The 13,720-nt window shown below is 35.4% G+C and overlaps 1 protein-coding gene and 1 long non-coding RNA gene across 3 annotated transcripts in view; one reads left to right on the forward strand and one right to left on the reverse strand.

Annotated features, from left to right (window-relative positions):
- The window catches only part of LOC145664391 (uncharacterized), a 225,148-nt gene that overhangs the window by 50,907 nt on the left and 160,521 nt on the right, over positions 1 to 13,720 (forward strand). The window lies entirely within an intron of this gene.
- Positions 1 to 13,720, reverse strand: part of LOC145664390 (melanization protease 1-like) — a 266,717-nt gene that overhangs the window by 23,299 nt on the left and 229,698 nt on the right. The window lies entirely within an intron of this gene.

Consider the following 13,720-nt stretch of genomic DNA (forward strand, 5'->3'; position numbering starts at 1 on the left):
AAAATTCTGATCCTCAATCAGTTTGAACGTGAAACAGTGATGGCAATTGGATTAAATTTCAAGTTATTGCATTAGCCATTTCAGGCCCTTTCATTGTTTTCGTAGGAATGCAATACAAGAATGGTGAAAAATGTAAATTCCACATAAAATATAGCGATATCCATAATTATACTTTGCAATATTTTGCAAGTCTGCCAAATCGCATTGTAATGTTTCATTAGGACCACTAAGATAATATTGTTTCCGTGGAAAAGTTTTTCTTATAGTTGTGTGTAGTGTATATGCATCTTGTGATGCTAACCACTCTTTAATTTTATTTCGGGATAATTTTGTTCTACGTTGTAATGTACTAACACTGGATAAATATGCAGAGTCCGAATACTTGCAATAATTTTTGATAATTTTGCCATTTTTATTTACATTTTATATGCTTTTCAATACCGTAATACGTTAGCTGCAACTGCGGAAGATACTGCAATCAAAGAACAATGCCGTTTTCGATTTTTCCTGTCAGTCACTTTCGGGGTTGCAAAAGAAGGTGAAGGCGGTCTCGGTGAACGTGAAATAATAAGTTCCCGAGGAACATTAATATCATCCAATACCGTTTTAAACGATTGTAATCCTAATGGTTGAGTTGAGTATTCCGGTATACGAACATCACTCACTAAATCGATAATATTGGAACGGGGAATATTTCCATCGATAGCCACTGCACCTGTTTGGTTCTGCGATATTTTCTGTGAATTAATGAGTTGTTTAAGTACTATATCCATTTTCCTTGTAAGCGTTTTAGGAACTGATTGTAATATATCGGGTGCACGAGATAAAATACCGCTATCTGTACGATTACTTGCATTTTCTAAATCACCAATTGGTAAGGCAATAGGATTTTCCGATGTGGTACCCGATTTGTAATGTAAAAATTGCTGTAATACTTGCTGATTCAATTTCCATTTTTGTTGTCTACTCAAATATCTACGTTGTAAGATATGGCTCATATCTTTATCTAGTCTTGATTGATGTACTTCATGCGTCTTTAAATTAAATTGTATGTTATGAAGTGAATTTTCTGAAACTAATAGTATTTTACGTAATTCCGACATGTTCAAAAATTGTTGAGGCTAAAACACCAGCGAATGGTCCGAGAATTAATGGAAGTAATGCACCATCTTTCTGTAGTAATAATTTCTCTTTCCTTTTTAAGAGAAAGTTTTGACGAGAGAGCACATAACATCTTATGTCTACGGAGCCTTTCCTTCTGAGTTAATGATATGTGGATATTTCTTTTTATATTATTTTTCGCTACTTATGGTACGAATCAAATTACCAGGTGCGTTTTGAGGAGTAACTTTCCGATCGGATGGCTTGCATTTCGCAAGCGTGCAGAGCGTATTATAATGATGTTTTACCTTCAACATCTTAATGCCAACTAAACATAAAATGTCGTGGCCGATTTTTTGACACTACTGTATACATGCATTAATTCTCCGGGAAATATATTCTTTATCAGTCGTAGAGCATCATGTGTTTGTTATGTAAGATTAAACAATAAATACGTATGCGGTTTACGTGTAATTTCTTGGAATACGCGAAGAACTTGTTTATTTTCAGGTGGCACAATTTGTCTTGCTAAATATTCAATTTGTAACTTATCACGTGGATTTTAATTACACTGTATAATGTGTATTTAAACTAATATCTCGAGAATGCCGCATTTTGGGAAATAAATTTTTTACAATAAATATTACGGTAATTTTTATGGTGAGCGTACTTTGTACATAATTTGGCCACATCGTAATTTCTTTCTGACATTAAATAATCTCATATAAGTAACGAATTTACACTTAATTCAGACGTATTTATTTCGGGGATTCCTTCCAGAAAACGCATTTTTGCATCAACATCCAAGTTTGGTATGACCGTCCCATAACACCAGCCGGTTTTTTAAAGGAAACATTAAACATATCATTTCTTCGCTTTTTCCGTGAAGGACCAGCAATCAGAATATTGCAGGGATGTTGAAAACTTAACATCATTGCTGTAAATGACACAATGCAATAGGAACTATGCTTTTATTCCCAAAAAAACGAGTATGTGGAGAATCAATTTTGAGTTCTATAGCCATACGGACAGTAAGATTGTTTGGTACGTCAGTCACTATGTCAGCGTTTATTCGTCTGTGTTTACTGGTCACCATTCGATGTGTCTTAGTTCTCTTCGAGAAAAGATGCGCAAATCTAGTTTCCGAACAATTTTGGATGGCATTTCAATTACAGTTTCCTTCCGATTACCCGTCACTAAATCAAAAAAATATCAAAATTTATTTTATCACTTGTGTGATTTAATATTATTCCACGAGTTTTATACACATACTTAATTTCCCACTAGCATTAAGTAACGCGTAGGCGTAATTTTTTGCACCTAACGTTATTACTTTACGTATTTCCTAACCCTCGGGAATTTCATTCGTTAATCCACCCATATAAGAACATAATTTTAATGGAAGTTCCTAATCTTTTCTTTGTATAAACATGATACTGTCCGTATCGCAATAGATTACATTCTGCTGTCCAACACTTATTAGTAGGTCATACAACCACAGTCGTGCCCATGATGTTATGAATGCTGCTAGAGCAACGTTTGGAAATTAAAATTGGATGTCTTTAGACTCACAGTCTTTATATTGGATGATTAGATTATTTTCACCAACTGGTGTTACAGCTTTAATTTCATATTCGGAAACTGTTAAAATTTTCAAAAAAATCCTTTGCCATATCAACAATATGCACTGAGACATGTCTCTTATTTGCCCCCACTTTCCGTACATCGAATTCGAAAACAGCTTCGCTGTACAATGGAAGCCTGGATTATACCCTATGTTTTCATAATTTAACTGTATCCCCTCACGCCTGAAATATTCTTCAATATACTTTTCCTGTTCTTCTTTTGTACTGCATTCAGCAGTGAAAACTGAAGCTTCTTGTTTCATTTGTAAAAAGCATTTCACGTATGAGCCAAATAATCCTTCTGAAACACCTTTTTCCGGCCGGGACTAATAAATCAAATTCCCATATTTCGTGAATTTCAATTAGCTCATACCCATTGTCTAATGCTTTGTGCAATTCTGGGATTCAGAACGTACCGGGTAATGATACTTTCAATATCTATGTTCGTACATTGGTCTCATTTTTTCGTCCATGCACGATTTACATAATCCAAAGATCAATCTTCGTCCTGTAAAATAAGGGAGGATTAGGAAATATAAATCGGAGGGTGGAAGAACACTTCATTTTACAAACCACGAATGTATCGCACATTGGGGAAATTGGGGACATAGTGTACTTTAGGAACATTCACCGGCATGCCTCGCGTACACTTTATAGTCCGGTATAACGAAGTAACATCTATGTAGGAGACGTATTCGTTCTCTGCACAGTCTACATATAACTCAAAGTTTTCGCAGATTTCGGAATGAGACTATCACGAATATGTTTGCACCGTTCTTCGAGGATATCCTGTATATGTTTATCCGTCTTTACCAATGCATCCCATTCACATTAACAGATTTCTATCAAATTATAACCTAGTTTTTTTCAGAGAGTGGCGGCAGTGCATTGTTCGTTCGTATCTCTTCTCAAAATTGTTGTACGCACCATTTTCTTTGCATAAAATGCTATTTCTATTATCTTTATAGCACGATGTACAAGCATGCCAGAACCATACATAAACTGTTATAATGTGTTTGTTTTTTAATCAAAACCATGGACTTTATGTCTCTCAAAACGTTCCTCCAACGAATTATCTGAAGTAACATGAGATCTCTTTGTTACGTGTTCCATATACTTCAACCACTTTAATACTTTAATACTCTGTTGTTGAGTAACTTGAAACCCGTTTGGGGCAATAACTGGAATTGTGTTCTCGATCAAATGATGAAACCGGTATGTCAACATTCCTAGACTAGCGATCGTTGTGCTGGAAATAAAATAATTGAATACCATTCGTTTTTCTTCAATCATGGAGGTAAATTTAATTACTGCCTCCGCCAAAATACGCACATGATTTCGGCAGTACTCCAGTATTTCTTTCTGAAAATTAAAAACATCACTATTCCGTACTTGCTCTTCATGCCACAACATAAATTCTGCGCGCTCTGCCGTACTACGCGCGTCAGTGTCATAATAATGCCGGACATTCTCCGACATACTTTTGATGTTCCTCTGTATTAAAGAGGTATGGAAATTATCCCTTTTTCAATTCAACATTCAATCTTAATGTTTTCGATAATTTGGATAATTTTACAAGGTACAGAAAAGTGCTGCGAAAATAAAATCGTTTAGTAATACCAATTTTAAATATCTTTTGCCATATCGTGAATATAAATAGATCGCCATGTCGTGAATTATTGTGAGGAAGTGCCACAATGATATGATACTCTGGTCTTTCCATAAGTACATGTTCAATAAACGTCTCCATGGTTGTAAAGGAAAATGTAAGGCTCCCGGTTATTTTACCTCCGCACTTAAAACAAACTATCTGCTCCAGTATTTATGCAGTGAAAACATACATTGAAACAACAACACAAATTTACGGCACGTTCCCGTTCACCTTTCTCATTTGGTGCTAAAGGCATTGTCTCTACATGTACAAAATCCGTTCTGTGCATCTTTCCATTAGCTGACTCTTTTGAACGAAACATCGATGTCCAACAGTCATGTGCACTTTACAAAGACTACAATAGCAGTCGTCGCATATATGAGCTGATTTTCTTTTTCGCATATCGTAAATTACACCACATGAGTTACACGTTTTCACGTAATTACATGTGGTTTTCTTCACATTATTCAGTGCTAAAGGGTTACTAAAACAAGTGCCTTGAGCAAAGTTCCTATTGCATTGTGTGCAATGTACCAATTTCGTGTTATTTTCCTTAATATGAAAATGTTCACAGTACGAAATCTTATGTGATATTGATCAGTACTACTATCTGATCTGAATCCTTCCAACACGAAAAGCAGTAATTCCTCTTATCTATAAATGAAGTAATCGTCTTAATGATTTGGAAGTGGCCCATAGTATACCCTTTTTCATACAAAATATCTCCGCATTTATGCCTGGGTAGCTCCGGTAGTTCATACATTACAATTGTGAAAAGCAACTACATCGTCCAAATCAAATCAGTGTTTCCATTCAACGTACATTTTTGCGTCCTTACATTATTTCTCTGCTTTCTTCTGCCATGTTTTCCGCGTAGGCAGGATCATATTACATAGTGCATCCTTACATTCTTCATTTTTTGTAATTCAGTATGTTGTGAATTTTGGCAGGCAAAGGGGATCGCTAACATTTGTGGCCACTAAATGATCGTTCAAAAAATTACTCATGTCTGCATACTTTGTTACCGCTGTGCGCTTACGTACATCCTGTCTGTGTAACCTGTCAACTATGTCAAACCGAAATTTTATTTGATTCACTAAAAGAAATGATCCGTTGCTATTTAGTACGTTCTGCACCGTTTAAAGAACCGCGTGGGTATTCAAATTTTGACGTTTTTGCCAAGAAACAAACACCTCCTTGTTCAGAAGATTTCTGTCGGAATTTATCATTAAACTGACAAAATCGGGGGATCGTGCATCCTTCAGAAGGGTAGAGAGTGCGTAACTCATCATGGACGTGATATAATCCATGGGATTTGTTATTACATGTTGCGCCGTTTGTTTTACAACAATCCACTCCTTTCATATTGAAACGCGAGCACTGTTTCACATTTCCCCCACAATTTCAAATATATTACAGTCTGTTTCGTTCCCTCAATGCCCTCGAAATGGGGGGTGCTGAGAAGTTGTCGGCCCATATCTCCTGAACAATGTGCATTATTTAGAAGATCCATACGCGCATTTTCTTCCTCAATTTCCTGCCATTTCTGCCACAACATATCTGTAAAGTTGGTTTCGTTATTTCTTTCAGAATTTTCAATTTCTAATGGTTCGTCCAAATTAATTTCATCTAATAATGTCCAGCCAATATGTAATGAGTCATCATCATAATGTTCGGATTGAGCATTTTCCCGATTTCCTGAAAATGTAAAATTCAGATAAATTTTTATCACTAACCCGTTCTAACTGCCCCTTATCAGAAGCCATATGATTAAAATATGACATAAATGCCGCATGATGCAATCAATCTTCACGGAAGAAACCGTGATGAAACAAATCTATAATGTCCGCTGCTGCTGAGCACACATTATTCAATACAACATGCTGATTATTGTTAAAATATAAGTACAATAGCGATCACTCACGATTTCGGAAGACCCAATGTACATTGCCGATTGCAGATCAACCACCTGCTGCCATGTATGTAAGACACGATCAGTACTACCCAAGCCTCTTAGTCTTCCCTGGAAAATTGCTTTATCACCAACGGTAAGTCTTCCAGGTAAAACTCCATTTCTGTAAAATACAAGACGAAAAGTGCAATCAATATATCTATATATATAAAAGAGAATGTACAAATCCTTTGTCCGCTCATCACGCTAATACGGCTGAACCAATTTCTTTTATTTTTGGGGGGTTATTAGGATTTGGACCCTAGATGGTTTTTATCATATCACTTTAATTTTCAATTACCAGTGTCTTGAGATAATTGACCATTCAGGTGTCCATTACGTACAAATCCTTTGTTAGTTCATCATAGGTATAAAAATAAACGTATTTATATGCAACCCGCATGACCGTGTCACTCGGCGGGTTAACATAAATGACAGGCGTTATAATGGTTTTTATCATATCACTTGAAAGCGAAAAAGTAAAAATTATCTAAGTAACGAAGTTTATTGCGTTCGGGGGTGACCGCAGCGAAGCGGGGCGGGTTAACATAAATGACAGGCGATATAATGTTAACATTTAGTGCAATCTTCTATGGTTTTTATCATATCACTTGAAAGCGAAAAAGTAAAAATTATCTAAGTAACAAAGTTTATTGCGTTCCGGGGTGACCGCAGCGAAGCGGGGTGAACGCTGCTAGTGTATATATAATAGAATCACTAAAAACCTGAAAACGAACGAAATTTTGAAAGTAATAATGATAATACTTACCGAATGTTAGTTTCTCTTGTTTAGTTAATGATACAATTGATATCCACGTCTTTCCCTCTCTCCTTTCTTCTCGCTTCTAACAGTTTCTATTTACTTCAACACCTAAAAGGAAGAAATGCAATTAGTTACTTATCGTATTACGACTTTTCAAATTACAAAACTATAAAATATAATATTCAAAGTAGCACTAACGTTCCTAACCACATATGTAACGCAGTAGCTTTGCACGTGAGAGATACAGATTTGATTCCCGGCACGGATTCTGCTGACTCCGTGTCCAATATATCTTTTTCTTACACAGTAAAGTTTATAACATTTATAAGACAAACTATCAGTAAAAGTTTAGCGTACGGTTCTCTACGTGAGAACCCTTGGTTCTATTCCCGGTGAAACCTGTTAACTCCTGTTCAATATTAGTTTGTTCTTACACAGCAAGTTTATACCATTTATAAGTGAAAAGTCCGCAGTGCGAGCAAGAGAATTAGCGTACGGTTCTCCACGTAAGAGAGTCCTCGTTCGGCCTCCATATTACATTACAGTATATCTTAGTTAATTTATAATTACATATAAGTACACCGAGTGTTATGGTTTTCAATGCCGGAAAATCCGCAATGAATTCCCGGTAAAGGACAAATGCTTGCGTCCCTTTATATTCCCGACAATTACAATGTACTTTATATGTTCTTCATTTGCAATGTCACTTCCCATATAAAAAGAAAACATAAACAAGTATAAAACATGAAAACATCAAAGTTAGTACTTACCAATCTTCAAGTTTCCGCTCCTAATGAAATAATCACTTCTTCCCAAAGTTAACACTTGCTCTTGATACGTTCTTCTTCGTAAGTGTACAGATCATGCAAATGAATCGGTATTTACATAACTCTAATAACCTTGAAAGCAAACTCGAAATTTCCAGAATCTTCTTTCAACTTGGTTTCTCATTCCAACAACCGCTGCCATGCTCAGAAGTACACGATGCGAGATGTTATGAATATAAATTCGAGAAAATATGTTAGTTTCCTTTCTTATACGTGTGTGATCTGCATATTTCATTTCTAAATTCTATTTATCAAATTAGCATTTCGCAAGAGAAAAAAAGCGGATATTTGACATTTTCTTTCCCTATGAAACATCAGTATGCTTCATAATTCATAACTGCATATATTATCATGTTTTTGCTATATTGTGTGTCGCATTTACATATTTAAACTGGATCATTAATATGCGCAGGAAGATGTATCATTTACACTAACTGTCATACTATAAAAAGGACCAGGCGTGAATGTAATCACAACATATGAAATAATAATTAAGAACTGTCAAATGTCAATTATCTCCACAGAATATATAATTAGGAACTACCAATGTATGTAGAATATCGACACTCATGAATATTCATGAGTGACTAGAACTGTCCCAGAATCTACTCACGTAGCAGGCACTTTAAGAAAATCGCTTCCTAATTTCAGTATCCAATGTATGACGCCTCCTAGTGGACTTAGAAAAATGTATGCTATTCTTTTAATGTTAGGAGGAACAATTTGCACTGTTTAATGTTAGAGGTCGCCTGAGACAATACGAAGTTAATTTGTGCACGAAAAAAATAGACGAAAATGGCAGTAGGTTACACTGCCTGAAGTCCATTGAAATAGCTCGAAAAATCGCTGCACCATCATAACTTTATACTACTAGCTTTTGAGCACAGTTGTATTTATCAGTTACACAAGAGAGAATACTGTGAGGAGCTTTAGCTGACGGTTTTCACAAACGTTAACGAAACCATACATCTTTCATCAGCTGTGCCATCGGATCCTACACAGTGAAATACATGAGAGGTGATAAAAATAACATTGATAGCTCCATCCAAGACCATCGAAACGAAACTAGTTTTACAAATTTCTTGCTTTGCAGATGGAAGCAACACAGAAACATATTATATCATTCTGAATTATATTAGATAAACCACTGAATACATTAGAATTTTCTAATTGGTTGTGTAACAATAGATCATATTAGTTAATTGAAGTTAGCTGTTATATGTAATTTTCTTTGTTGGAAGATCTGTACTCTCATTTTGATCCCTGAAAGCCTCGAAGAGCCTGTACAGATTCTATACAACAAAGAAAATTACATAACGCTTCTATTTCTACGAATGCGCTCCACGTGTGCAAGTACGAAGTTTCCGAAAGGTCTTTTTCTATAATTACTGTTTGCAGATAAAATTGAAAAAGGCAGTGAGTTTGTGAGTTTTAGAAACTTTCTGTACATTATGTTATTAATAATGTCATAATATCATTATATCCTCATATATATATATATATATATATATATATATATATATATATATATATATATATATATATATATATATATATATACAGAGAGAGAGAGAGATGAAAAAATTACAACTTCTTTGTAGACGAACAACTACACATGACCATGAGTTGTTGTAATATTAAAATGTCGAATATGTTTTAACTTTATTAAATTGAGGAATTGGATTCTGCACAATCACCTTTTTATTTTCACATGTTCGAGAAGCAAAATTAGATTAGCGAAGGTCGGAAATTATGCACTCACAAATACCTCTAGCTCCTAACTCTGTCTCCATTTCACAGGCTTCTTTCTTCCACTGCAATAATCAGAAATTGTCATTGCATACCTTCCTCCCATACATTGCGCAGATTCTGCAGATTCAAGTATATCACTACACTATTAAACAACTGAATATCGCAGTGAAAGACACAACTGAATACAATGTATAAATTATTTTTTGAATAGTGTTAGTGCAAATTTTCTCCACTGATGACGGCAAGAGGGTTTGACACTTTTCCACAGTATATCTGTTTTAGCTTTCAGCATGGTAAGCAATGAGAAGAACTGTTTCCAGATCTGCAAGCAGTACCAAAGAATGACGTTTGATGACAGGCCTATGCTATTATGCCACTCTTTAGTGACAGTATGAGAAACTCTCAACAACTATCCAGTTCCAATATCAGGGAAGGAAAGCCGAAGAGCAATTTTGTAAATCGGTTGGAATAAGAAAAGAAAAGAAAGAATAATACTGTGTGTGGTTTTATTTTTGGGCATGCACGATTACCTTACATACATGAGATAACCGTCAGTGGAAAACACCGAATGTGAGGATTTACTTATGTTGGAGGTATGGATTTTGGCATATAGGCTTTTAATTTAAAATAATTAAATAGGCTATATTCCACCGTTTCAAAACATTCTGTTCTTAAGGGCATCATTTCTATATCCAAATTTCCCTTTCTTTCGTTTATTTTGAAAATATCGAATGTAAGGATTCGTTGGACACGGAGGTGTGTAATTTGGCAAACAAATTTTTAATTAAAATAAGGAAATGTGTGTTTCAGTGTTTCTAAAACTTCTGCTCCTGTGGATGGAAAGTAATTAATTTCTATAATATCTGAACTTCCTTTTCTTTATTCAGGAAATGATGAATCTAAGCATACTGAAGTTGAAGCTATAAAATTCAGTATATGTGTATAAACTCTTAATTAAAAGTAAGGAGATACTTCTCGAAATCTAAGGAAGAAAATGGGGAAATTTATAAAATATTAAGATTTTTCGTTCTTTATTGCGAAAGTTCTCAATATTAGGATTTTCTTATGTTGGAAGTGTGCTCTGAGGTACATAATATATTGACTAGAAATACGTTATACAGGATTTTTTTTAAAAAAAAAAAACAAAACATGTTTGAAGGGGGAAAGGAGGACAATTTCTACAATATTCAATTGCCCGATTTATATTTATCACATCTTCCTATACGCGGAATGGACATTTTTGTTAGTATTGATAAAATTTAGAGATCATTTACTTTTTTACATGATTCCCCTTGCACGCAGTAATCATTTTAAGTTTTGCTTGGGAGGGAAAAGTGTGTTCCATATATATAGGTTTCCGTTTTTCATTAATATATTATTATACTATTGATTAAGATGTATAAACATATCAAACTCAAGGAGAGCAATTGCCTGCCTGCCCTCCAGAACTGAGGAGTTTTGCGAATTATTAAACAATTAGTTTCTAGGATGAACAACTTTTTGTGTTGCTTTCTGTTCAAGAGTAAACATTAGACTGTGCTATATTAGGGTTTAGCGTCTCTTTCAACACCAAGTTTTTATAAGTCCTGAATATATTATTAACGTAGAATCCGAACTACATGAGCTCAAGCCGGGAATCAAATATAGATCTCCAACGCCAGGAGAAGGAGTTGTGATTTTCTTTCACATATATGTCCTTATAAAGTATGACGTAGCTCTGATATATATTTATATATTACTTATATTCAAACATGAATGTTGTTTGTCAATAAAACGCACATTGTTTATTTAAAAAAGAATGTTGCCTAGCAAGGATCCGAACCAATGTTAAAATTGTGAGTCCTTTATGTTATTTGATGAATGAAGATCACATGACTATTAGCCATTTCCGTTTGTTTCTGTTACTGTTCTGTCGATTGTGCACATTCCACAGGCTCTAATCTCGTTTTATGTGCTATACTAGATTTTACTTTTATCTCTTTTGTCATATTTTATGATTGTTTTCTACATGTCACCTGAATATTTACTTAGAGGCAATGTCCAGATGGTCTATTTCTATGAAAGAATACGCACATTGCTCTGTAACAGAATCGACGGAAAATAGTTCTCTAGTAAAGAGAGCTGAGGTACGTAAGAATCTAGGTTCAAATTTGTTGAGGGGGCCGTGGTGGCTCAGTGGTACAGCGTTCACCTCTTGTGCGTGGAGTCCCTAGTTATTTCAGCTCGTTCCAAGTGAGCTTTGTGGCGGACAAACACTTTGTGCGTGGATTTCCTCGGGATTTTCCCGTATCCTCATACTTTCTTCATTCCACAATTTCATTCATTTCTCATAACCACCGTCATCTTTAATCTACATGGCATAATCATGGGACCAAAAACTGAAATATTTCGTTTCACTTTCATTTTTAATCTTTTGACAGTCTCTGGAAGGTACAGTAGCCCCAGCTTGAGCAATGTGCTTTTGTGACCTGAAGTGTACCAGGATACTGCCCCATAAGATGTAGCACATGGGAAGACAGAATGTTTGTGATGTAACGTTGTTCCATCAAAGTTCCCTCAGTCAATACCAGAGGTATCCTGAAGTCATACCGATGATTCTTCACACTCTGACGTTAGCAGAAACATAGGTGTGTCTCTCAAAATATAGGCAAAATGTGTGTATTCCGCTTCGCGCCGCAAAACACACAGGCAATGTTCATCCGGGATAATAGAGAACAGAATTCATCGCTGAAAATGATGTGATGCAAATCATCAACTGTCCGTGCTTCCCGGATACGGCACCACTCCAAATGCAACTGTAAGTGATATCGTGTTTGTGGCAGAATATACATAGGACGGCGATTCAGGAGTCCGGCTGCTGCATGTCTTGGACCACCGCTTTGGCATGACACTGGTTGTTGTAGTGCGTTCATTACTTGTCTCCAGATGGCAGACACATTTGTGAAGAGGTGATGTGGTTGGCGCACAGTACTGCAACGATTCTCTTTTGGTGTGCTCAGACTTGGTCTACCGAAAAATTGACTCTCTGTGTGGTTTCCCCTATGTTCCAATTTAGTCGAACCTTAGGCCACTGTCACATAAAAATGGACAGAGGCCGATCTTCACATCCCTATTCATTTCATGATTCGAGAAGCCACATCCACATCCACAATGAGGACACTTTCATAACCAAAGTGCTGGTAACGCTGTCTCAAACAAGCACGTCACATTCTTCATGATCTTTCACAGTGCTTAATAACCATCTGATACTGCGCACCGTCATACACTCTGTCAAACCTAATAATACAATAAGGATGTGATAACACTATTGCACTCTTTTGGCCGTTCTAGCTGTCACAAACCATCGCATTTCTAATCAATTACACACCCACCGGTGGTATGAAATGTAAGAAATTTCCTCGACGTGGAACGATTTCTTCCAGGTGAACTTTTTTCTGTCAATTGATGTAGTATTGGCACATTGAATTTATTTATTCTGAACAATAAATCAATTTCTGAACAAAAATGGGGTTATACATAAGAATTAGAGGGTAGAAAGTTTGAAATTTAAATTTAAGGTAAAGGGATATCTATTCATTTATAATATTAAGTTCTCGTTTGTTACATTTGTTACTATATTCTAAATTTACTCTTCTGAAGGTTCAAATATCACCGCAACAAATCAAGATCAGTTAAAAATAAAACAACCAATGGTTTTGTAGAATTCTAATTTCTGTTGTACAAACTAGCGAAATGAAAGTGTTTTACTTATCACTACTTCAAGAAACACAACATAGAATACATTCACTGTACAAGCTAATAGTTAAGCAAGTATATCCTTTATGTTGTAGAAAGTTTCACATCCTGATTATATTTCAAGATTTTTTTTTTTTAATATTGTAAATGAATACACTCAACTAGGTATGTAAAAAGGGTGATTTATATCTAGCTGCTCGTCATGTGAAAATTGACAAGAAAACATGGTAGATGTTAGGGATAAATTTTAATGAAGAACTAGTAAGCGTTTCTGCAATACTTTTGTATATTTCACTAGATGTTTAAGATGCTTAA

This window comes from Thermobia domestica, chromosome 11 (assembly GCF_964235325.1).
Source record: "Thermobia domestica chromosome 11, izTheDome1.hap1.1, whole genome shotgun sequence".
Classification (NCBI taxonomy): domain Eukaryota; kingdom Metazoa; phylum Arthropoda; class Insecta; order Zygentoma; family Lepismatidae; genus Thermobia; species Thermobia domestica.